This window comes from Canis lupus, chromosome 5 (genome assembly GCF_048164855.1).
Source record: "Canis lupus baileyi chromosome 5, mCanLup2.hap1, whole genome shotgun sequence".
NCBI lineage: Eukaryota > Metazoa > Chordata > Mammalia > Carnivora > Canidae > Canis > Canis lupus.
The window spans coordinates 21,859,284-21,882,224 of NC_132842.1; the positions used below are offsets into that span (position 1 = coordinate 21,859,284).

The following is a 22,941-nucleotide window of genomic DNA, read 5'->3' on the forward strand; positions in this document are numbered from 1 at the left end:
AGACCCGGGATCGAATCCCATGTCAGGCTCCCGGTGCATGGAGCCTGCTTCCCCCTCTGCCTGTGTCTTTGCCTCTCTCTCTCTCTCTGTGTGTGTGTGACTATCATAAATAAATAAAAATTTATTTTAAAAAAAGTTTAGATGTTGACTTCATATCCAGATACTTTTACTTAAAGCAGATAAATGGTCTACAATGGAGATGCAATGAGTGCTAGGTTTGTAATACTTTTTTTTATAGTTACCAAGGATTAAGGAAGAGGGTCACCTAAATGTCTCACCTAAATGTTACACATTTTATCAAGTAAATATTAGATGTAAGATGCACTTATAGAGTACATATATTCATATGTATATTCCATATATTACTCAAATAAAAATGCAACGTTAGGAAGATTTAAATAATAATCATTATTTAAAACTAACAAAATGACCAAAATTTCATCAATAATCCTCCTAAACTCCTGAAATAATTTTACTTACAGGAATCATTCCCTTTACAATTGAAGGATCCCTTCAATTCCAACTGAGGTCAGCTTACTATGTGTTCAGTGATATGCATCTTCTTTGTTCAAGATAGAGAACCACGGGGGACAAATTCATTTAGCTGTATTTGCAGTGTCCACCTGTCAAGACACAGCAAAAGATCACCCAACCAAATTAGATCAGGAAGGGAGCAGCATAGACTTTCAAAGGTGTTTGAAAGGTCTCTAAATTTTATTTTTTTTTAAAGATTTTATTTATTCATGATAGACATAGAGAGGGGCAGAGACACAGGCAGAGGGAGAAGCAGGCTCCATACCAGGAGCCCGACACGGGACTCGATCTGGGACTAGATCCGGGACTAGATCCGGGACTAGATCCCGGGACTCCAGGATCGCGCCCCCGGTGGAAGGCAGGCACTAAACCGCTGAGCCACCCAGGGATCCCCAAGGTCTCTAAATTTTAAATCAGAGGTGAGGGGCAGCCCGGGTGGCTCAGTGGTTTGGCACCTGCCTTTGGCCCAAGGCCTGATCCTGGACCCAGGATCGAGTCCCACATCAGGCTCCCCGCATGGAGCCTGCTTCTCCCTCTGCCTGTGTCTCTGCCTCTCTCTCTCTCTGTCTCTATGAATAAATAAATAAAATCTTTAAATTTAGAAAAATAAATAAATAAATCAGACGTGAATGATGGGATGCAAAAGGCCTGTCCTAACACTATCCTGTGATAGCACGAATTTTCCAAACAAAGACATCATGAACTAGAATTAGGTATTTTGATTAGAATACCTAATCAAGTAGGTATTTGATCTAGAACTACCTAGAATTAGGTAGTTTGATTTCTGTCACAGAGAATGAACGAACAGACCTGGTCTAAAAGCAATGTGTCTGCTGCTCTGTATCCCCCCAAAGAGAAGGCAGTCCCATTCACTAATGAACAGTTGGCTCACTGAAGGCCAGGAGTTGGATTCCTTGATGCACCTGTAGGTGACTTCAGACCTACCCATGAGCAGCAGGTTACAGGGCTACCCTTTGCTCTGGGAGAAAGGCACAGAGGTTTTTCTGCTGATTTATATTAGGTTATGCTCTCAAAACAAGACAGAAGGCAGCTGCTTGGGAGAAAGCCCTATCCGAAGAGCATCCCTGATGCACAGTGTTGGTGTTGGCACTGCAAGGAATAAAACATGAATCCAGCGCAGTTATCATAACAAGCAGAGAATCAGGGACTGGAAACCACGCCAAGAGAAAGGCAAATCCTTTGATATCTGTCCACCCTTCCCCTAGCTGTCGCAAAATCTCATAAAAGTAATTCATCTTGGGTCGTGCAGCCTTCTTGAGAGTGTTTCTGGTCCCTATGAAAGATGACACTTGGGGATTCTGAAGCCTTTCAGAAGTGACTTCTTTTCTCACATGTTTAGATTTCTGCTCTCCTCAGCTCCATGGCATTACCTGCCCGGGTCTCAATGCTCGCCCTACTCCTTTGGGTTCCTCTAAAATAAATATGACTTGTCCTCATTCTGTCCTTCTCCTTCCTCCTGGGATATGGCTGGCTGCCATAAAGTCAAGGGTTGAGATCAAAGGGAGGCTGCTCCTACGCAAGAGAAAACATAGATTGTCAGCTGTACTCTCTCCTGATTTACCAGACCATGTGATTCAGAAGAAGGGGGCAGCGAGGATTTAGGGATATTTCCCACCTCTTAATGGTCTGAGTAAATGAAGCTGGCTGCCAACAGAGGGAAGGAAACTATTTTCTATTGAGATTTATGACCTGAGTCTAGCACAGCTTTCTGGAAAATTACTAAAACACTGGGTGTGAATCTCCCCCTCAGAGATTTCTGTATTTCCTTTTAGATAAGTTTTAAAAAAAATTAGAAATGCAAGCCTATAAAATACCCCTCATTACACCTTTGTAGCAAAACAAGAAGCAATAGAGTCACTCCAAAATAGTCTTTCCCAAAGCCACTGAGATTCCCAAACTTGTGTTTAACTACTAGAAAAAGTTTCCTTGTTTGTAGAAGTCACTTTCTGTAAAAGGACCTCACCCAGAGATCTCTTCTAAATCACATGTGCCTTAATTTGAGGAGCTGGGGAGACCATGCCCATTTTACCGAAAGAATAGTGTCCCCTGTCCTACGTCTAAGGCAAAGCATTTATTTCCCTCCTGCCCTCTTCGTTTCAAGAATCTTGAAGGAGGGAGAGAGAAAATCAGGGACAAAGGGAAGAAGGGAGAGAGATAGATTGTAGACAAATCAATATACAAAAAAAAAAAAAAAGAACAAAGATGATCCATGTCTACTCAAAATTGATCCAAATTTAAGAAGCCATACATGCCCACTGCAGAGAGACCCTGTTAAAACAAAGTACACATTTGAAGGCATGAAACAAAACCAACTCAGCTTCCAGTTCAATCTCTATAAACTACCTTCCTGTCTCTTACTGACTGACTTTATAGTCAATTGCCAAGTGTTTTTTTAAAGAAAAGCTGTGGGGAATCTTCATTGAAAAATAAGGAAGAAATAAGGAAAATAAGGAAGTACTGCTTCAAATAGGTCACTTGTCTCAGCTAAATAACGTAAGGATATCTGAGTATTTTCAATTGTTTAGCAGACAGCTGCCATACTCAGCATATCAGGGATATTGGTAATGCTGCTGTTGCTCTGACACATATGTGAAAGGACAGCTTATTCTCAGCTAAGTATCTCAAGCTATTCCTATCTTGAATAAACATATACAATTGGAATTGAAAATTGAAAATACAGCTTTATGCTAACAGACCAAACAACTATTGGCAACATTGATCCCTATATTCTTTAAAGCTTGAGTATATCAGTCAAAATTTTATATTCACTTCCAATTACGCATAAATATGTTGCTCTGTTCTATGCTCTGGTAACCATTCCTTTTTACATAGGAATGGCTTTTGTCCAGGGGTGCCTGAGTGGCTCAGTCAGTTAAACATCTGCCTTCAGCTCAGGTTGTGATTCCAGAGTCTTGGGATCAAGCCCCATGCCGGGCTCCTTGCTCAGTGGGGAATCTGCTTCTCTCTCTCCCTCTCCCCTGGCTTGTGTTCTCTCTCTCTCTCCCTCTCTAAAATAAATAAATAAAATCTTAAAAAAAAAAAAGGAATGGCTTTTGTCTAGAAAACAGGCTTATTCCACAGAACCAAATTTCTTATTTTCAGGCAAGGTTCTTCTTAAGCCACTCACGGGCTTTGTTTTTTAAGATGTGATTTATTGAGAGAGAGAGAGAGAGAATGCACACGAGCAGAGGGGAGGGGAGAATCTTAAGCAGACTCCATGCTGAGCACAGAGCCTGATGCAGGGCTTGATCCCACAACCCGGGGATCTTGACCTGAGCTGAACTCAAGAGTCAGATGTTTAACTAACTGATTGAGCCACCTAGATGCCCCTATTCATGGACTTCTTATTCTTAGGGCCTACCTTAGTCTTGGTGTATACAGGAAACTAATTTCATAATGACTGGTAGCCCTTGGGGCATAATACTTAAAGAATTGTCCAAAACAAATGGTATATTTGGTTTTTTTTTTATTTTCAGTAAAAAAATATTTTAAGTAAAAATGATCTGGGGGCAACTGAGTGGCTTAGTTGGTTAAGCATCTGCCTTCAGCTCAGGCCATGGTCCTGAGTACCTGGGATTGAGCCCTTATATCCTGCTTAGTGAGGAGTCCACTTCTTCTCCCTCTGCCCTTCCCCCCGCTCATGCTCTCTTTTACTCTCTCTCAAATAAATAAAATCTTTTAAAAAATGATCTGTTAACTGAAAATGTATTTTGTAAATAGCTACCCTTTAACTCATCTTAAAATGTGGAGAAAAACAATATTGAAGTTAAAGAAATTTTCAAATGTAACGAATTTATCTCATGAATAGGAATGCTTCTCTTTATTGCATCACTGCCACAAAATGCTCACTTCAGGTTTCTTTAAAATTTTATTTTGTTGTGATAAAACACATAAAATTTGCCATTTATTCATTATTTTAAGTGTACAATTCAGTGACATTTGGTACATTCACAATGTTGGACGACTATCACCACTATATAGTTCCAGAATATTCTCATCACCTCAAAAGGAAAGCCCATTCTCATTAAACAGTCACTCACCATCTCCTCCCACCCCTCAGGCCCTGGCAAACACTAATATGCTTTCTGTCTCTGTGTACTTGCTTATTCTGGACATTTCATCTAAATTTCATTCATTTTTATGCCTTCTGTGTCTGGCAGAAAAGCAAAATGTGCATATTTCAATCTTGACAGTGAGCATCAATATCATTTGTGCCTTCACATTGAAATTCTAGATTTGACTTCCTCTATGAATTAGTCTTTCCCTGATTCCTGATATTTAATCCAGAACCTAAAATTTTTGAAAAGTTTCCAATTCATACCAGAGCCAAGAACAATCTTGCTCAAGGTTTCAGAGCACCAGTAATATTACACTTAGACCTCGGCTTATATCTATTAGAATGTTTTTCAGTTGAAAGTTACAGAAAACCCAACTATTAGTACATTCAATAATAAGGGGCTTATTATCCTATATAACAAAAAAACTAAAGGGAAGGTAGTTTCAGGACTGTTCAGCACCTCAGTGAATGAGTTTCTTCTAACTTCCTGCTCTGTCCTCCTCAGCTTGTTGGGATGTCCCACCCAACCTTCTTCTCCCACCAATAGTGACCAGATGGCCACAGCAGCTGCCAAGGTCTCCTCTTCACAGAGCTTGTCCAGAAGCAGAAAAGGACAGTGATTCCTCTAGTCTCAATTTCTATTAGGGTGGAAGAACTTCCTCAAAATCTTCCCAGCAGATTCCCTCTCATGTCCCATTGACCAGTTATGTCACAAGACCATATTTATACCTGTGGTGGGCAAGAGCAGTGGACTCGCCATGTCAACACTCACTCCTGGGACAAGAGAGGACCCATGAAGCAAATGGCCACCAAAAACCTCAATATAATGGGGTTCAGTTAGTGAGGAAGGCTAGGGAAATAATAAACCGACAGGCTACCTACATTGTCTGCTTTGGCATTTGTGTTGGTTTTAAAAATTACTAATCTAATTCTAATCTCATAATCTGAATGGTTCCCTGAGGTTATATCATCTATGACATCAGATCTGAGCAACCCCATTAAAAAGGGTTGTTAAGAATGAACTCTTAAAACTCACATTTTACTTAGCCTGGTAGCTGGTTAACAGAAAATAATAGACATTTTGCTATATTGACTTGGCAGAAACAATACTAGAGTTGCTATGTGATAGCACTATATGGTGAAAAGGCAGTATTTTGAAAAGTCTCCTTTCCATGGAACATGTTCCCTGGATTATTTACTCACCATTCAGAGGTTACTCTGACAGGTTGTATTCAACTGATCAACAAATGAATCAATACTTCTCACTGCTCAGTTCACTACTTTTGTCAGGAACTAGAGCAAACCCGCCAGTTAGTGTCATGTACATAGAGTCCTAATTGAACCAATAAATCTAGAGACCCATCAGCTACAGTGATAGCTACGAGGGAGAAGAGCATAGATCACTCAAAACTCAAAGGAAAAAACAAAGCACGACGCAGAATGGGAGTTGTCCTTTTCCTCCTCATCCTGTGGGGAGAGGAAAGCCTTAGGAAATTTGAGGAACTCTTCACTCAGAGAATAATGAGGCATAAATCCTGCCAATAGATAGTGAGAAGCCTGGCTCAGGAAATAATGCCATTAACCAAGGGACCCTCCAGGGATGGGGACAGTGATTAATGGGCTAAACTTGACACCGTGACTTGGAAAGGGTTTGCACCGTTGGTTTCCACTCTTAGGGAGAATGATTTACAGGAATTGGAAACAATTTTGGTGGTCATTGTCACCATCTTGCCAGTTTTCTTTGCACAGCGGCTAGCTCAGGGAGAAAGAATAGAGTTGTTTATAACCTCTTCTCTCCAGGCTTGAGAACCTGAGACTGTTAATCTGTGTAGGTGGTGTGTATGCTGGCTTCTCTCTAAAACTGGAGGCTGGGTTCGTAATGTTACAATTTATGGAGTGCTTATCAACATACTTCAGCCAGCTTGCAGATGGCTCCAGGCAAAGAACTTCACTCTTATCGGAGACAATACTCTTCGGCTGTCCTGTGTTAGTCTTGAATATTAACATGGGCAGAGCACTGTTGTCACACACTTGCACTGAGAACAGCAAAAAATCTTGCTGCCTGCCTTGTGGACGCTGAGCTTCCATCACCTCTTTAGAAGTCTGTCATGTCTCTTTATCACTAAGCTTTACATCTCACATATTTCCCAGAACACAGGAGAATTAAACAGGAAGACCAGTAACTCTTCAAGACTCCCAGAGCCTTCAGTAAGGAATGTGGGAGTTTTTTCCCTCAGTCTAAAATAGAGAAGCACAAAAAGGGCAGGAATCCACTGGTTATTCAGTAACTGATTAGAGTACAGATAGGTAAGTCATTCAGCTGCGAGAAGAAGAAGCAAGAGGGAAAGCTGTCAACTGCTCCAGTGACACTGTCAATGGACACATTTTCTGCATTTTTGTGACTTTTTAAAAATAATCATCACAGACGTCCACTGTGTCCCAATGATTTCTTTAAATAGCTATCAAGGGGCACCTGGGTGACTCAGTAGTTGAGCATCTGCCTTCGGCTCAGGTCATGATCCCAGGGTCCTGGGATTGAGTCCTACATCAGGCTCCCCTCGAGGAGTCTGTTTCTCCCTCTGCCTATGTCTCTGCCTCTCTCTCTGTGTCTCTTACGGATGGATGGATGGATAGATAGATAGATAGATAGATAGATAGATAGATAGATACAAACAAACAAACAAACAAACAAACAACAGGCCCAAAATGCAGTTTCTTGTGCTAAGCCCCATGTCAGCAAACCAAGACTTAAGACTTAACCTCACTGCCCTTTCAGCTTCTCCCAGAGGTGGGACTTTAAACCAGTCTGGAATTTTCTGATCAACACAATAGTGAGATAGTCTACATGATAGACCTCAGCCCTCTCCCCAAAGGAAGGTGACACTGCCTAAAAAAATCCTTTCTTTTGTTTATGACTTCCTTGTCCCTGTCCCCTTCTGCCTATAAAAGCCTTCTATTTTGTACAACTTCTGATAGCTCCTTTCTACTTGCTAAATGAAAAGCCGTCCTGTTCATAAATCTTTGAATAAAGCCAATTAGATCTTCAAATTTACTCAGCTGAATTTTTTAGCAGATTAAAGACAAAGTGTTCATTTTTACATGTATTTTCTTAAAAATATTAATTCATTGCTATATTATGACATGATTAATATACTAATTGCTATTAAAATCACTACATCATACCTTTGAGACTACTATAACACTGTATGTTAACTAGAATTAAAATAAAAACTTTTTAAAAATATTTCTTTCTCACTGCTACCCATCACCAACCCCCCCATCAGAAACAAACCAAAGTCAAATATTTCTACATGTTGATGATACTGATGAAATCATTCTACTATTAGAATTATTCCCAGCTTCCTGCTTGTAGACGTCTTTACATTACTGAGAAACTTGTAAGTGCTAGGTGAAAACAGCATAACAAAGTTGAACCAGAGAAAGAAGTTATTAGGAAAACCACAAAAAGTCCATTGGTTTTAAGCATTTGTGTAAATATGCAGTATAGGCGGGTTGAGCCTTAGGAATCTACAAGTCAGACATTCAGTCCTAACTCTGTCACCTCTAGATGTGTAAACTGTGCCAAGTCACTAAGCCTCTCTAAGTGTTAATTTCCTCACCTACAAAATGGAAATAAAAAGCAAATAGTTCTCCCTATGTCATACTGGGAAGATTATGTGCAATAATGCACGTAGAGCCCCTAATCATCTGAGCACATGAATCCTCAAGAAATCTTAGTCATTATTCTATTGGTCCACAAAAAGCTAAGATTCTGAATGGAATATCCTTCTGATAAGATGACTTTTCCTTACTAACCTTATACTATGGTAAACTGAGTTATAAAATCAAAATTTAAGAAGTCTGGAAAGAGATTTTTGAATCTTGCTTAAGACCCAGTCTATGTTTTCCTCCTAGAAGTTCCCTTTCAACCAACTAAAGTAGTTGCCAGCACAAAACAGTACTTTCCTTGTATGCAATGCACCATTTGTCGTATCCATTTAATCTAAGAATCAGTCTAATTTATAACATGGATGGGTCAAATATCTGAAGATGAATCCATAGATGCATCTAATTTATAATAAAGAAATAGAGACATCACTTACTATGATGAATGGCTGCATAGATGCTACAGAAATCAAATAACACTGAAATAATATGACATTAAAATCTATTTGTGTTGAAATCACCATAGGAATATACATGGAATATGTGTTGCAAAAGAAAAGTGAGAGAGGATATTGTACTCACCAGCCAAAAGAATAACCACAGTATGCATCCATTCTACACCTAAAGTGTGGATATTTGGGTTAGGACATAGCTTTGGCAACAGTAATAAAGAGGTCCAAAACGACTGTGGCTTTAAAAAGCTAGCTTTTTAAAGGACTTTTTAGCTTTTTAAAGCTTTTTAGGACTGCCTGGGTGGCTCAGTAAGCTAAGCGTCCGACTCTTATTTTGGCTCAGGTCATGATCTCAAGGTCTTGAGATCAAACCCTGAGTCAAGATCTGCACTCAGCACTGGAATCAGCTTGGGATTCTTTCCCTTTCCCTGTACCCCTTCCTTGCCCACCTCCACCTCCACTCATGCATGCATTCTCCTCAAAATAATAATAATAATAACAATAATAAAAAGCTAGTAGGTTATTTCTCTCACACAGTGAGAGAAGGTCATCCAGGGCCAGAATCATCAAGGGTCCAACTTATTTCTTGTGCTCTGAGTCCTCAAAATGGTTTCCATCTCATGGTTCAAGTTGGTTGCTCTATCATGTCTACATTTTAGCTTACAGAAAAGAGGGCAAGAAAAGTCCATGCCCTTCCCTTTAAGGGAAAACCCAAGAGGTACAAAGGGGGATGTTGCACACCTGACTTCTATTTGTAAACCACCAGCCTGTACTGGTCACATGGCCACACTAGCTACAAGGTTTTGAGCTCAGCTAATAATTCATCAGCACAAAAGATGAGAAAAATCGGTGTTGGGAGATAACTAGCAGTCCCTGACACACTGGGGTGCACTTACTTAGTTGAGATGGGTTGGAAATTAACCATTCTTTAATGATATCATGAGTCACTGATTAATATGCTACTCTATGTGAAGTCCTATATAGGAAAGTCCCAGGCTTCATCATTTCTGTGCATTCTATAGTTTACCAAGCAGACACTAAACCAGAAATCATCTCTTATTTTAGGATAGTCTGGTTGCTGTGCATCTAGGTTGCATCCACACTTTCAATGCTCCCTCTGCAAATACTTTAACTGGAGCTTAATTTCCTCTGTCTTTTAAGTCAGGAGCCTCCAGGGGCTATTACAGGAAAGTCAACTTTGGCTAGGACAGCCCTCTGGGGTCCATCTGCATTTTTTTCATAGCAATCACTGGATCTTCAATAAAGATATTCATCATTGAATCATCCAAATGTACAAACCGTTCAGCCTTTAAAATCAATATTGAAAATTAAATCAATTTGAGTAATAGGAAGAGAATGCTATACCAAACTCACATGGAAGTTAGCACTTATTCTAGATATACATATACATGTATTCTTATTTTGATTCTTTTTTTGTTTAAACCCTGTTATTGGGATGTCTGAGTGGCAGCGACTGAGCATCAGCCTTCAGCTCAGGGCGTGATCCTGGAGTACTGGGATCAAGTCCTGCATGGGGCTCCCCACAGGGAGCCGGCTTCTCCCTCTGCCTGGGTCTCTGCTTTTCTCTCTGTGTTTCTCATGAATAAATAAATACAATCTTAAAAAAAATAAACTAATAAACCCTGTTATTTCTTTTTAAAACATTGACACCAGGACCCCCAAATACTGGTGAAGCCACAGTCTCACTTGTGAAGCCTCATGTGAGGCTTGCTCTCCTTTTTACCCACCTCAGTGTACCAGCTTATGCCCTGCCCTGGTTTCCATTTAATTTACTGCCCCTTGGGGTACCTGAGTAGCTCAGTGGGTTAAGTGTCCAACTCTTGATTTTGGCTCAGGTCATGATCTCAGGGTCGTGAGTTCAAGCCCCATATCAGGCTCCATGCTGAGTGTGGAGCCTGCTTGAGAATCCCCCCACCTCCTGCAACTCCCACTCACACTTGCTCGTGCATGCTCTCTCTCTCTCTCTCTCTAAAAATGAATTAACTCATTTTTAAAAAAGGATTCAAATCCAAATAACAGAGGCAAGAGATTCAAGGCATTGGAGGGATGTATAGGGATGGTGTGGGGGGGGGTAGATTTGACAGAAGGTAAAGCCTTTGGTAGGGGAGTGTGACCTAATATCCAAGAACAATTGCCTTTTCTAACTGTTATTTGGATAAGGTTGATTTCAAATACAGAAACATGATTCCAGGGAGGACTGACCCTAAGGTGACCTCCTTTTTCCACCCCTTGCCTGGACACTTTGGTCACCTGGGGAAACCCAGATGTCCTACAGACTTTGATGGAGAGAGCTCCTTGCATTCACATCGAAAAAATTACAGCAGTGGAACTAATAACACACCTTAGTACTACTCCAGCCCCGTAGTGCTGGAAAGAAAGGGTGAAGGGTGGCACTAGCCCAGATGCTCACCCTCAAGGGGGGTACAGGAAATCACATGAAATAATCTTTTAAATCCAACTTAAAATTCATGTCATCCTATTCCATAGTCCACAAGGGGAGGAGGGTGATCAGAGGACACCTTTTGTGCCCCCTTTCTCACAAGCTTCCCCTTCCCCCACCTCTTCAGCTGGAGTGCACAGTAAGAGGACTTGTCCCAACTCCCGGGGTACTGGTTCCCTGGGCAGCTCCTCTACCCTAGTAAGAGTATCTGTACCACTGCTATTGTTACTGCCACTGCTACTTCTACTATAAAGACTACTGTCTTCATAATTTACTCATATTCTGGTCCAGTCATGGTGCTAAGCACAGCCCTTACATTACCTCCTTTAATCTCACAAATCTCTGTGAGTTCTGTTAGTACCCCTATTTTTCACTTGAGGATATTGGTGCCAGAGGACCGAATGCACCTGCACCAGGTCATGCAGCTGGTAAGGGGCAGAGCTGGGCTATGGCAAATAGGAAGGGCTCCGGAAGCAGCCTGTAGGAGAGAAGCTGGGCTCACACTTGGCACATCAGATGTGCATTCATGGTTCTGCCATGGAAAACTGGCAGGATCGCCTGTCCCTGGTTTAAAACTCCTCCTTGTCACCAAGGCCTACATGACTGGACCGCTGCGGCTCCCAAACACTCCCTGCCTTGTCCTTGTGCTCTAGCTACGTTTGGGCAAATCTGCCAGAAATCCATTTGCCAGAGGCGCTGGCTGAACAGTTGGCTTTGCACTTTTTTTTTTTTTTTTTTTAAGTAGGCTCCATGCCCAGTGAGGAGCTCAACATGGGGCTTGAACTCACAACCCAGAGATCAAGACCTGGGCTAAGATCAAGAGTCAGATGCTGAACATGGAATGGATTGAGCCACCCAGGTGCCCCAGCTTTGCACTTTTTTTTTAAGATTTCATTATTTCTTTATTCATGAGACACACAGAAAGAGAGGCAGAGACACAGGCAGAGGGATGAGGGACTCGATCCCAAGACCCTGGGGATCACGACCTAAACCGAAGGCTGACACTCACCATAAAAGGAAATTTCATGCACTGTTCTAAAGTAAGGGAGGTATCCTTTTCAAATTGTCATTGTTTTTCTCATTCTGGACTCTCCTACGACAAATTCTTCTCCCTTAAAATGAAAGAACAGCAAGGTGTTATGTTCCTGTAAATGTCGGAACAAAAGAACTGCTCCCAAGAAAACAGAATCCCAATGGAAGAATTGAACCTGAAGTTATTTCTTTTTTTTTTTTTCTGAAGTTATTTCTTCAAGAATGTTCAACATGTGAGCATTCAGAACTCATAGTAAATGGTCAGTACCAAGTCTGAATAATTATCCACAACACGTGCTTTTACCAGGTGCATGTGAATCATGGAACATTTTACGTAACTACAATGTTAATTAAGATAAATTTTTATTTCTGTCGCAAATGTTTTAGGCCAGAATTAAGATAAAATTTTATTTCTATCACAAATATTTTAGGCTAGAATGAACCAAATTATTTGCTCTGATCATCACTTCAGATTCTTATTGTATACTTGAGGAAAGTATTTTAATTCTATTGTTGATATATCAAAAAAAATGCTCAAAAGTCATTTAAGACATTTGAGCATGTTGCCTTGCAATCGTTCTTCTTCCACAAAACTCTTTTTTCTGCATAATAAGCTTTTTGTCAGCAACAGTATCTACTGAGTACCTCTCTATACAGAGCCCCTTACTAAATACTTTCATCCCAGGTAACAATTATTCAGGTCAGGAGCCATGGAAGCCTCAACTTGCCATAAAAACCCCTTATGCATTGGGTTCTCTTGGTTTGTGTCTCAAAATATCTTATTTTGATTTATTTATATTGCACACGTTTGAAACACTAGATTTTCCCCAAAGCTTTAGCATGTCTCCAGTCTGGAATCCTTTCTCTATTTCCAAAGTGTTTTTAAATAACACAATAGAGACCACATTAAGAAATGCTAAAATTGTCAACATCCTTTCAAAATGGAGTAAATATTAAGCAATCATCCTCACCCCGATTCACAATATATAAATATAAAATATGAAAGTAAAAAAAAAAATAAATAAAATATGAAAGTTCCCTCACACTACATTTTTGAAATATCAGCATTTCATGAAAATATGTGTGTCTGGAGATCTTATACAACTGGGGCTTATTTAGATATCGCAATAACTTCACCTTTTCTTCTAAACTCATAGCAGCCTCAGCAAAGCTGCCATGTCAACACACAAGAGAATCATCATTTTGTTCAATCTTAGATTCTTTTCCTACTGAAATCATTTGCCAGCAAGAGATGAAAAGGAGTTGGCTCAGACAAACCATCCTGAAGGTTTCCATTTATCTTCACTTTGCAACCACGTGGCATGAATATTGGACATCTGATTCACCTACCACACTAATTTCTGGCACACATCCTGCACCAGCTGCTCACTGCTGCTTTTGGCGAGTGTACTGATGAGCTCTGTATACCCAGGGTTAAGACAGATACACAGACATATGAACAAATGCTTAACCATGCTTTAGATATGACCTCTTTAAACTCTGATCAGCAGAGTGTTCAAAACTATGATGATCGTAGACCAATTATTTGGAAAATAAAATAATTTTGAACTTTGGGATGAAAGAGGTATTTTAAGTGAGGAAAAAGAAAAACTAAGGAAGTGGAAATAGACACAATAAAATGAGAGATTTTTGCTTGCCATACATAAAATAAGTTTTCTTAGTTCTTTTGTACTATTTGAATTTCTTTGTATCACATGCATGTGTTCTCAGTGAAAAAGAACTAGAACTTTTAAGTCAACAATTTATCAATTTGAATTGTTTTGTTCAAGGTAAGCAAAACAGAGCACGTGTGTCTAAATGGGCCATGAGAAGATGCTGTTGGTGCAACCAAAGACCAGCACTGCCTTGGTTGTGAGGTCTAATTGTGTCACTGGAACCTTCCTAGTGACACTTTGTCCATACACTCCTGTCCTCTCAGGCACCACACCCCCTCACACTCCTCCATCTCTAGCCCAGATCTCCTTCTTGCTCCCAGCTGTCGACCAATCCCCGTAGAGGTGTTCAATGTTTCAAATATGTAAATATACCTTAAAAGCAATAGTTAATTCCAACAGCAAGTCAGGCCACTCCTCAGCCTCATGATCAGAGGCAGGGCAAGGAGAGCCAGGGGCCACACATGCGTGTATCAAAACAGAATAAGGATGACAAATAGAGTTCCTTACTATGATTTTGTTATTCATTTAATCAGCCAACAACATGCTCTGTGTCAGGCTAGCTAGTCAAGGGAAGAAGAAGAAAGAAGAAAGAAGAAGAAAGAAGGAAGAAGGAAGACGGAAGAAGGAAGAAAAGAAATTTTTTTTGAGGCAAGATGCCATCCTAGTGAAGTTCATATGCTTGTGTGAAAGGTAGGCTTATCAATGAATCACTGCTGTCCTGTGTGATAAATTGCTAAAATAGAGGCATGTACAAAATGCCACCAAATCCCTGAAGAGACTATGTCCTTGAAGGATTTTAAACAGGAAAGCTATGTAGTCATAAATACCTGCCTGGCAGCACTGTGGAAGACCAGAAACCAGGAGATCAGAGGGGATGCTGTGACACAGGCCATACCACAGCTGATGAGCACAGTGGGAACCGGCAGAAAAAGGCCAATCCTGCAACAGAGTAAATTATCTCAGGCATATCAAATAATGTCCATCCTGTATCAAGAAAAAGAGAGTGCATGTCACCCTCTGGTGGCTAACCCCCATAATGAAAGAATTCACATGATAAAGTATGTGTGTATTGGTATATCACTAACCACTATTCTAAAAGATGATTCTACTGAAAGTGCTATTAATCTTCCAGCATGCAACTGAAAAAGCAAGAAAACATTATCTTAATGCAAACTTTCATCTGGAATCTGTGTTCTGAGGCCATAAACACACTATCGTATTCATTTACAACCACCATTGTCTGGCTGTGACAAGTGGTTTTACTTGCTGTCCTTAATACTTAGTAAGTCACCAGAATGTATTGAAAAGGGTCTCAGAAGCAAGACTCCTTGGTTCTACTTCCAGCTCTGCCTCTACCGAGGTACCAGATATTAAACTGATCAGTTATCCCCTTACACCCTGGTTTTCCCAATGATAAATGATTCTAGGGTCCCTCTGAGTTCTAACTAGTTATATGTCAGCTGGAACATCCACCTGGTCTTCCTTTTCCTTCACCTAATGGAAATGGCCCACTCAGTAATTGTACCCTGTGTCTTTTTGTTTCTCCACATCTATCAATTGTGTGGAATATGGATTGCTTACAGGCTAGTGAGCCCGTTGTGTTCAAGGATGGTTCACAGCTACTATCTGTGAAGCTCTTCAACAATTTAGCAATTACAGCTTTAGAAAGCCCAACATCTAATTATAAAAAAAAAAAACTAATAATATTTGCTTTGTGTGTCCCCACATACTCTTTTATCAGTCTCAAAGTAAAAGACAGTGTATTTTAATCAATCAACTATCTATTTACTGATCAAAATTTAAATTTTCTGAGTTTTTTTAAGATTTTATTTATTTATTTATTTATTTATTTATTTATTTATTTGAGAGAGAAAGTGTGTGTGTGTGAGCAAGCGAGAAAGAACACAAGCAGGGTGAGGGAAGGAGCAGAGTGAGAAGCAGACTCCTTGCTGAGCAGGAAGCCCCACATGGGGCTTGATCCCAGGACTCCAGGATCATCACCTGAGCTGAAGGCAGACGCCCAATAGATTAAGCCACCCAGATGCCCCTTAAATTTTGTTTTTAATTTTTTAAACTTTTTTTTTTAAGATTTTATTTATTTATTCATGAGAGACACACAGAGAGAGAGGCAGAGACACAGGCAGAGGGAAGCAGGCTCCATGCAGAGAGCCCAATGCGGGACTCCATCCCAGAGTCCCAAATTTTGTTTTTAAAGGATATTTCCATCAACCAAATTTAAACAAGAATAATAAAGACAATCAAAATGATTATTTTTTTAAAGACTATGGCAAACAATGACTCAAATAACACTTGCCAGACCTCCAAAATGTATTTATATATAGGAAAACCTGCCATTATGGGGGCAAAAAACAAGAACTTTGCTGAGATTAACACATACCTCCCCTGATCAACCACACCTGGCTTTATGAAAGCAATTTGTGCTACACTGCGTGTTACTGCCCAAACACCAACCCAATATACATAATAGAAAGTTTTTCAGGACACCTGGGTGGCTCAGTGGTTGAGCGTCTGCCTTTGGCTCAGGGCATGATCCCGGTACCCTGGGATCGAGTCCCATATCAGGCTTCCCATAGGGACCCTGCTTCTCCCTCTGTTCATGTCTCTGTGTCTCTCATGAATAAATAAATAAAATCTAAAAAAAAAAAAAAACAGCTTTTCCCCTTCTCTGTTTCTGTTTGCAATGATCACTTGAAATCCCTTAGACACTTCGACTAAGCATGAAAAATGCCAAATTTCCCTTGAGGTGTATGACTCTGTATCAAATTAAGCCAGAAGCCCTTTCTTTTCTCTTTTTTGTTTTATTCAGTTTCTCAAATTCAGTTCCTCCATCCAGATTTTTTTTTATTTTCATTTTTTTAAGTAAGCTAGTAAGCTCCATGCCCAGCCTGGAGCCCAACCTGGGGCTTGAACTCACCACATGAGATGGAGATTTGAGCTGAGACCAAGAGGCCTGCGCTTAAACCACTGAGTCCCCAGGTGCCACATCTCCTTTCCAGAATTTTTTTTAAGGATTTTATTTATTTATTCATGAAAGACACAGAAAGAAGCAGAGACATAGGCAGAGGGAGAAGCAGGCTCCATGCAGGAAGCCTGATGTAGGACTCGATCCTGGATGCCAGGATCATACCCTGAGCCAAAGGTAGATGCTCAACCCCTGAGCCACCCAGGTGTCCCTCCCATCCAGAATTTAAAGAGAAAGGAGAATAAACAAGAAATTAAATTTCATCAAAATTATAAATCTCTTTTTCTCCCCATAACATAGTTCACCAAGACTGAACTTTAGAGACTAAGAATGCTCTACTCATTTGCTCTACTCATTTACTTTCACTCTACTTGTTTTGCCTTCTACTAACCCAGCCAAATAGCCTAAAAACATGGAAAGATATCTAGTTTACTTTTTAGTAATTAAATAGAACAAGAAAAGAGAATTTTTAAGTTTTTTGAACTCTAACTGAAAATACTGGATGGATGAAAAATAAAATTAGATTACCAATTGGAGGAGCAGGGATATGTAGGATCTGAAGTAAACGGGAAGTTGTTTGGGGTTAGAAGTTATATTTTTTTAAGATTTTATTTATTTATTTGAGAAAGAGAGAGAGGGTGAGCAAACAAGAGAGCAGGAGCAATGACGGGGGCAGGCAGAAAGAGGGAGAGAAGTAGACTCCCCACTGAACAGGGAGCCTAGCATGAGCTCAATCCTGGGACTCCAGGCACATGACCTGACTGAAGGCAGACACTTAACTGACTGAACCACCCAGGTACCCCAGAAATTATTATTTTGATGCAGTGTATGTTTCAATTGAATGACTCCCATCCAAGATTGTCATCAAATTTAGCTAAAGGGAAAAGAGAAAAATCATGTAGACTATGCCCCAGGAATGCTGCTTCTCATTTTGTGAGCTGTGACCTTAGCCTGTGCAAAGAAGCCCAATTCCTTGACTAGAAAGAGATCCTGAAAGGATGTACAGGGGTACTTTGCAAACTATGGGGCCAAAACACTTGAACATAAACCTGATCATGATGTGACATCAGTTTTCAGAAAATATGGAGACAAAGGAGCAAGTGACACAATCAGCAAAATCCAGACTGTGGGAAACTCTCTAAGAAACCCAATCCAATTGGGTGATAAAGACATGAGAAGGAATCCATAGATTAAAAGATATTTAAAAGACACACCAACAATCGAAGCTTATGCCTCTTACTTGGGATGGCAAGTCAAACAAAACATAAAGTAATGAGACAATTGTGAAAATTTGAATCCTGACTGGTTATTGATGTGCTTAAGGAATGGCTATTAATTTTTTTAAGCATAATCATGGTATCAAGATTATGGTCAAAAGAAAGAATCCTTACCTTTCAGAGTAATATTCTGGAATGATAAGATTTGCTTCAAATAATCAGGGAGGAGTGTGTGGGTGGATGAGGGTACAGGATCCAAGATAAACTATGAATTAGTAATTGTTGAAATTGAATGACAGGAACGTAAAAGTTCACTATTCTATTTTTGCAGATTTTTGAAATTTTTGATAAGAAAGTTTTTAAAAATCAACAGCAATGAGATTGATGGTGTTGGAGAGGATGACAAGCAGTTGGCGTTCCTGAACACAGTAGGAGTAGGAATGGTTGCTATGACTTTGAAGAGCTATTTGGCATTCTGAAGTAAAATGCAATGTGTAGCATTTCACACCTAGGTAGTTAGAAAACAAATTCAGAGAAGCTGAGTTACCCTCTAAACGGCTTTCTGATCCCTCATCCATTGCTTTCTAATATTTTTAAATCATTGACTCCTTTAAGAAATCACACAAACTACACTGAATGAGGGAACGTGAAGATCGGTGGGCTGCAATGACTGTAGGTATTCTTTATGTTTCGTTGTTGTTAAGGTGCATAAGACATATAGGTCTATTTTTTTAAGATTTTATTTATTTATTTATTTGAGAGAGAAAGAGAGAGGCAGAGACACAGGCAGAGGGAGACGCAGGCTCCCTGCAGGAATTCTGATGCGGTACTCGATCCCGGGACCGCAGCATCACACCCTGGGTCGAAGGCAGGCACTAAACTGCTGAGCCACCCAGGGATCCCAAACATAAAGGTTTAAAGGAATATCTCACACCTAAACAAGAATGTGTGTTGTCTGTAATAGTGGAAAACTGGCAGTGATATAAATATCATTAGATATTTAAAGCATCTTAAAGCATCGATGGATGGTTCAAACAAAGTGTGGAGAATTCACCCAACGTGTAAATGTAAAAACAAACTAGACATAAGCTTGGATAGTTTTCTAAAATACGGTGTCGAATGGAAAAAAAAGCAAGCTGCAAACAGACAAAGTCAGGATGATAGATGACAAAGACACGAATGGAAAAACAACTGAAGACCAAATACTAGGGAGGAGGGCAGTAAATGCAATTGGGAATAATACATAGAGGGTTCAAGTATGTGTTTGTTGATGATGTGTTGTGTTTGTTCTAAAGCTGATGTGTTTGTTCTAAAGCTGAGTGTAGGTAAATGTATGTTTGTTCTAAAGCTGAGTATAGGTAAATGTATGTTTGTTACATTATTACATATCCTATTTTGTATCCCTGAAATATTTCCAAGAAGAATAAATTGAACAATTGATGCCTATCAGCCAGCTCCAATGATGGGCATAGGGGTGGCAGGAAAGATACTGTAGCCAGTCAGCTTGTCACACATTCATTCATTATAGAGAGTTCATCTTACTTCTTATGGTGTTGGTGATTTTTTTAAAAAATTGAAAAGCAGTTTTCTGGGAGTGAAAGTCTAATTTTCAGGGTAATGTGACTTCTTTTACATATGAAAAGAACAGTAAAAGATTTGCCCTTTAGTGCATCCACACATCTGAATTTTAAGACCTGGAGAGAAGATCCTAGCAGGATATCTTTAGATTCTCAGATGAGTATTAAAGATAAATGCCCAATGAATGGATCTTTTCACAATATCCCTATTTATTCAAAGCACAGAATTTTAAAGGGTTTGAAAAAAATGACACTCAGAATCTTAGTTGGTACCTACCTAGGACTAGCTTAAGAGATCTGGGTTTCCCTCCCAACCTCTTCCATGCACATCACAAGTTTCTGATTAGTGTCCCAGAAATCAACAAGTCTGAAATCTGACTGAAAAGACAGTGTAGCAGCGCCATCTACTGAACCCTAGATCCTCTCACACAGCAACTTGGGAAATGTTCTAAGTGTAGCAAAAGTGGGCTTTAAATCAAACAGGACAACATTATATGGTCTCATTCCTTTGGGAAATATAAAAATTAGTGAAAGGGAAAAAAGGGAAAGGAGAGAAAATGAGTGAAAATATCAGTGAGGGTGACAAAACATGAGAGACACCTAACTCTGGGAAACGAACAAGGGGTAGTGGAAAGGGAGGAGGGCAGGGGGGTTGGGGTGACTGGGTGATGGGCACTGAGGGGGGCATTTGGTGGGATGAGCACTGGGTGTTATGCTATATGTTGGCAAAATGAACTCCAATAAAAAAAATTTTAAGATAAAAGAATGGAGTACCACAAAAGAAAAAAAAAATAGCAAACATGAGGGGCAGCCCAGGTGGCTCAGGGGTTTAGCACCGCCTTCAGCCCAGGGTGTGATCGTGGAGATCGAGTCCCATGTCGGGCTCCCTGCATGGAGTCTGCTTCTCCCTCTGCCTGTCTCTCTTCCCCTCTCTCTCTCTCTCTCTCTGTCTCTGTCTCTCATGAATAAATAAATAAAATCTTTAAAAATAAATAAATAAATAAATAAATAAATAAAACATGAGGTGTAGGGCACTGAGGGGGGCACCTGACCGGATGAGCACTGGGTGTTATGCTATATGTTGGCAAATCGAACTCCAATAAAACATATACAAAAAAATAATAATTAATAAAACATGAAATATATGTGTAATGCCTCAGAAGAACTTTTAAAATTAATGTATTTATTTTATTGTTTAACGCCAGTTGAAGTATTAAAGTGGAGCCTCGGTGTCCATCGAAAGATGAATGGATAAAGAAGATGTGGTCTATGTATACAATGGAATATTCCTCAGCCATCAGAAAGGACAAATACCCACCATTTGCTTCAACGTGGATGGAACTGGATGGACTTTTTTTTTTCTTTTTCTTTTTTTTTCCTAATTTTGAGAAAACCCAGAGGCAGCTAGCTGTCTCAGTTGCTACTTAAAGCTCAAGTGTTCAAAAATCACGTGTAGACACAAGGCTCACTTCATGTCAGGCACAAGACACAGCCAAAGCTGTTTTTTGTCAGGTGGGCTATGACAGGTTGGCTTATCCCTTAGGTAAGGGCACTTTGATCCATCTTTTTTTTTTTTTTCCTAGCAAGCAGTTTAAGAAAAATGGACTGGCCAACAGAATCTTGATGGCCCACGGTACATCTTAACAGACTTATTTTTGTTTTTCTTAATGGCTGCTTTAATCTTTTATGTTAACGCAACTAACATTTTTGACTCCTGCCCCAAACATTCCCTCAAACTCATTGTGTTCCCAGAAACTTGTCCATTTGACCAGTCACATGATTTGTTGGCTTGCAAAGGAAGTGAAATGCTGAGTGAAATGAGTCAATCGGAGAAGGACAAACATTGTATGTTCTCATTCATTTGAGGAATATAAATAATAGTGAAAGGGAATAGAAGGGAAGGGAGAAGAAATGGGTAAGAAATATCAGAAAGGGAGACAGAACATGAAGACTCCTAACTCTGGGAAATGAACTAGGGGTGGTGGAAGGGGAGGAGGGCGGGGGGTGGGGGTGACTGGGTGGGGGGCACTTGACGGGATGAAGCACTGGGTGTTATTCTGTATGTTGGCATATTGAACACCAATAAAAAATAAATTTATTATTTAAAAAAATAAAAATAAAAATAAAAAATAAAGTGGAACATATAACACAGCAAAGCTGTGCAAGTTTGCATTTCAAACGATGAGGGTTGGTCTTGTTTTTACCGACCACTGCTCTACTATTACCCACCAAAGGACGGTCTTAAAATACCTTTCACTGCACAACTGTGCAGCATAAAGTGGGATGTGGGGTGTCAGGTGGGGAGGTTCTGGAAAAGGCTCAACAACCCACCTTGCTGGGAGGAAAGGAGCCCTTGGAGGGTTGGCCCATCCCAGTAGCTCAGCTCTCCACCACAGCCCACGTCAACAGGGCACCGCCGGATGCATCGCAGGTCGGTTCTGGAAGCTGCTGCAGAAGCTCAGGCACCAGCACACCACTTGGTCCTGAAAGAGAAGGCGATGCTGAGGTGCCTCCTGGAAACGCATACCTCGGGATAAAGTTGCCCCAGGCCCTAACCTCTTTATACCTTCAGCCTGTTTCAAAAGGAAAGCTCTCCAAGTATCTACTCGTTTGCAGTGCCCTTTCCCGAGGCTTGCAGCCGCCTCGGGCCCTCGTGGCGCCGCCGCAAGGCCGCATCTCTCCAGAACCAGCTCCCAGGTGCAGGGGCACCCCAGGGCCTGGGGCCACAGGGCCCACCCCAGCTCCAGGACGCACCTCACCAGCGGTCTGCGCCTGCAAAATCCAGCCTAGACCAGTCGGAGCCACCACGGACCCCACCCCTCATCTTCCAGGGACTCTCCCCTTCAGGGCAACGCCCCGACTCACGCCCAGGGGTGGACGGTTCCCGCGCAAGCAAGCTGCAGCCTGGAGGAAGCAGCCTGTGCCGCCCACTGCGCCTGCGCACCTGCCTGTGCTCCCGCCCCCCTCCGCGTGCTTTGACGTCACCGCGCTCCCGCCCCGCCCCTTCCAACACTTTCCCGCGCTCTGCTGGGGACCCCCTGCCACGTCGCTCCCTAGGGCTGTCTCCCTCCGGCCCGGACCCGAGCTGGCAAGAAACGCCGGCCGCACCGCCCTGGGCCTCGCGTCGGTTTCCGCCCAGGGAGCCAAAGGACCCCCGGGTCGGTAACAGTCGTCAATGTGCCCGAGTGGGTCCCCGAACGGCAAGTCGCGTCACCTGTCCAATCAGCAAATCCTCCATCTCTGCGAAGGATGGTGAGGCCTCACG

At 41.0% G+C, this 22,941-nt stretch overlaps 1 long non-coding RNA gene across 5 annotated transcripts; it reads right to left on the bottom strand.

The window, feature by feature from the left end:
* Positions 1-365: 365 nt before the first annotated feature.
* Positions 366-22,588, bottom strand: LOC140633329 (uncharacterized). Of its 5 annotated transcripts, none has more exons than XR_012030954.1 (5): positions 22,431-22,588; positions 22,008-22,159; positions 14,727-14,838; positions 12,201-12,303; positions 366-623 (listed from the first exon to the last, which is right to left on the bottom strand). It is a non-coding gene; the product is annotated as an uncharacterized lncRNA (long non-coding RNA). The 5 variants fall into 5 exon arrangements; XR_012030956.1 differs by lacking the exon at positions 22,431-22,588 and adding an exon at positions 22,243-22,409 and having other exon boundaries at positions 367-623; positions 12,201-12,299; XR_012030952.1 differs by lacking the exon at positions 22,431-22,588 and adding an exon at positions 22,243-22,409 and having other exon boundaries at positions 369-623.
* Positions 22,589-22,941: the final 353 nt, after the last annotated feature.